Source organism: Aethalodelphis obliquidens, unplaced genomic scaffold (assembly GCF_003676395.1).
Source record: "Aethalodelphis obliquidens isolate GAN/ISIS:26980383/991018 unplaced genomic scaffold, ASM367639v1 scaffold4, whole genome shotgun sequence".
In the NCBI taxonomy this organism is placed as follows: domain Eukaryota; kingdom Metazoa; phylum Chordata; class Mammalia; order Artiodactyla; family Delphinidae; genus Aethalodelphis; species Aethalodelphis obliquidens.
Genome location: NW_020837948.1, coordinates 55,306,666 through 55,310,675, shown reverse-complemented (window position 1 = coordinate 55,310,675; position 4,010 = coordinate 55,306,666).

Below are 4,010 nucleotides of genomic sequence, written 5' to 3'. Positions count from 1 at the left end.
CATTTATTTCCTCCTATTATGTCATCACGGCCATAAACAAATGTATCTGGCCCGCATCCAGGTGAGCTTACCGTGAAGTGAGGTGGAAATTTCCATATGAGAGAATGTTTTATGGCAATATTATTTTATAAGTTGCATGCAAATTCTGCAACATTCTTAGCTGCTCCATAATATGTAACTGGCAGACTCAATTCACTGAACTTTTATTCACTCTGAATCTTCACCTGCAGACATTTTCCTGGATTACAAACCTTTCTCTGGAAGAGGTACAAAATACAAAGAAGCTTGGGGGATTGTCTGTCTTACAGTATTCATGACACACATAAAACCACCACGAGAAAGCATGCTGTAGCCCTTTATAAGAACAATGCTGTGCATCTGGTCCCTGACTTGTGCTTTCAGGAGTTTTATGTTTTCGATTATGAATTATGTGTTGCTCTCAAAACCTCTAATAGGTAAGGTTTTACTATTACCCTCACTAGTACCTACAATGAAATTTGGAAAATATTCAGCCTGTTTTAATAGCAACGCCAGGATGAGAATTTGAGGAAATTCCTGCTGTTTTCTTGCATTGTGAAGAGGATACTTGTGCCTAATATAACCCAGACTGAAAAAAACCTAATCTCCAATCTGAAAACCTGGCCTATAAGAAACTTTTTTTTCTTTTTTCTTTCTCTTACAATTCTCTTTCTGGAAACAAGGAGCATAAACATGTATATCTATAAAACTAGCAACTGTCGGGCACCCTATTTTCACACAGTGCTAGAGTTAGAATATATATTATTTTCTATGGATAATAAAAATATTTAGAATTATGGATTATAACATGTATTCTACCTACTTCCAAATGGCCCTGGAGTAACTTGTTATTAAAAACAACAGAAGGAGGTAAGAGATCCTCTTGCCGGGGTCCTGGATTAACATAGTTGAACATTAAATTTAGCTCTGGGCTTCCAAGAGTCAAGACAAGAACGACATACAATGAATAATATAGTTCTCATGGTCTGGCAAAAACATCATAGCTGTTCTTAAGTTAGGCAAACTTTTTCCTGGCACTAACTTCTAAGAGGAATTGAGTCATGGGAATCTTTACATAAGCGACATTGAACAATCTAAACATCTAGGTGCAGCATCTTCACTGAAAGAAAGCAACAGATTCTTGCCCTGCAGAGCAGAGAGGGTAAAAAGTTAACAAGAGATGACAGAATTGTCTAGACTGTGTTTCTGTCATGGCTGAATCTGCACTATCTAAACTTAACTTCTACCCAGACTCTGGGACCCAGAAGATACTCTCTGTGCTCTCACTTAAGAAAAGAAAAAGAATGGAGCTTGTATCAACTGAATTATGCAAAAAAAATAATACCATTTCTTCATTGACTTCACAAATCTTTCTCAATTCTAAATCTTCTATTATTTCACATAGAACTCATTTGACAACTATGACCTGTATTCATTTCAGAACAACCTTGGGAAGGTTTTCAATGAAAACAAGAACTAAGGACAAGGCTAATCCACCCACATAGCTGAGATTAGTTCTAGCTTTTCTTCCAACAGGATGGCATTGTGCTATGCTAATTATACAAAAGAACGTTCAACACTTTTGAGGTCATATAAATGAGAATAGCATATGCTGTGAAGTTAAAATTAACCACAAAGCTAGTTTTTATAGCTGAAGAGTGATTTCTTGAAATATCCTGTGAAATTTTGCTGTTAGACAACTGTCTCAAAATAGTTACAAGTACTCCTTTAATTTCCTAGAGTGTCATGAGAAAAATGTTTGATATTAATGAATTCAAGTCCCTCCACTGCCTTCACATGCAGCTTGTGTTCACTGGATGTGTGGTAAGAAAAGCTCCTTGTTATGAAAAGACCATGGGTTTGAAGTCCTAGGGACTGTGTACAAATCCCACTTCTTTCACCAGTTACTAAATTATTTTAAGCAAGATACTTAACCTCTCCAAACTTCAGTTTCCTTGCCTTAAAATGGGGATAATTCTACCTATTGCATGGGGTTATTACAACTATTACATGATTGTTATCACAACATATGTGAAGGTTCACAACATATGTGAACATATAATGCCTAACATATAATAGTGCTCAGTAGATGTTTATTTCCTTCCCTGACATCCATATTCTTGCAAAAATAATCTTCTCCCAGTTCAAGGAGACCACTCTTCCCAACTTGCCAATACACAGCTTTCCTAGTCTTCTTTTTTTTTTTTTTTTTGCGGTACGCGGGTCTCTCACTGCTGTGGCCTCTCCCGTTGTGGAGCACAGGCTCCGGATGTGCAGCCCCAGCAGCCATGGCTCACGGGCCCAGCCGCTCCGCGGCACGTGGGATCCTCTCGGACCAGGGCCCGAACCTGCGTCCCCTGCATTGGCAGGCAGATTCCCAACCACTGCGCCACCAGGGAAGCCCAGCCCTCCTAGTCTTCTTTTTAAAAATGATATGAGGGCTTCCCTGGTGGCGCAGTGGTTGAGAGTCTGCCTGCCGATGCGGGGCACACGGGTTCGAGCCCTGACCTGGGAGGATCCCACGTGCCGCGGAGCGACTAGGCCCGTGAGCCACAACTACTGAGCCTGTGCGTCTGGAGCTTGTGCTCCGCAATGAGAGGCTGCGACAGTGAGAGGCCCGCGCACCGCGATGAAGAGTGGCCCTCGCTCGCTGCAACCAGAGAAAGCCCACGCACAGAAACGATGACCCAACACAGCCAAAAATAAATAAATAAAATTTTAAAAAATAAAAAATAAATAAATAAATAAAAATGATATGAAAATCAAAACACTGTAGTGTTATCATGATGACAGACATATAGCTCAATGCAGTAAAATTGAAAGTCCAGAAATAAACTCTCACATTTATGGTCATCTGATTTTCAACAAAGTGCCAAGACGCTTTAATGGTGAAAGAATAGTCTTTTCAACAAATGGTGCTGGGACAACTGGATATCCAACATACAAAACAAGGAATATGAATCCCTACCTCACACCATACCAAAAAAATTAGCTCAAAATGGATCATACAACTAAATGTGAGAGCTAAAACGATAAAACTCCTAGAAGAACACATAGGAGTAAATCTTAATGACCTTAGGTTAGGCAATAACTTCTTAGACATGACACTAAAATCACAAGTAACAAAAGAGAAAAATACATAAGTTGTACTTCATAAAAACTAAAAACTTTTGTGTGACATGAGGACACCATCAAGAAAGTGGAAAAAAAAATAAAATGGGTTAAAATATTTGCAAAACATGTTCCCGACAAAGGATGTGTATCTAGAATATATAAAGAATGCTTACAGGTCAATAATAATAATAATAACAAAATAAAAAATGGGCAAAGAATCTAAATAGATATCTCTTCCAAAGAATACATACAGATGACCAATAAGCACTTGGAAAGATGCTCAACATCATTAGCAGTCAAGAAAATGCCAGTGAAAACCACACTACACATACAAAGGTAACTAAAATAAAGAAGACTGATAATAACAAGTATTGGTGAGGAAACAGAGAAATTGAAACTTTCAAACATCGCTGGTGAGACTGTAATGGTGTAGCTATGTTGAGAAACAGTTTGATAGTTTCTCAAAAGGCAAAACATAGAATTACCATATGACCCAGAAATTTCCCTCTTGTTATATACCCAAGAGAAATAAAAACATGTCTACATAAAAACATGTACAAAAATGTTCAAGCAGTATTATTCATAATAGCCAGAAGGTGGAAATCCAGATAGCCATCAACTGGTGAATGGACAAAGAGAAAGTGGTATATATACACACAGTATGCTCTCATTTTGTTCAGCCATAAAAATGAATGAAGTAGTGATACATGCTGTCACATGGATGAACTTTGAAAACATTATGCTAAGTGAAAGAAACCAGTGATTGAAGATTGCATGTTGTACAATTCCATTTATAAGAAATGCCTAAAATATGCAAATTTATAGAAATAGAAAATAGATTAGTGGTTGCCTAGGCTGGGGTGGAGTTTGGGGGTAGC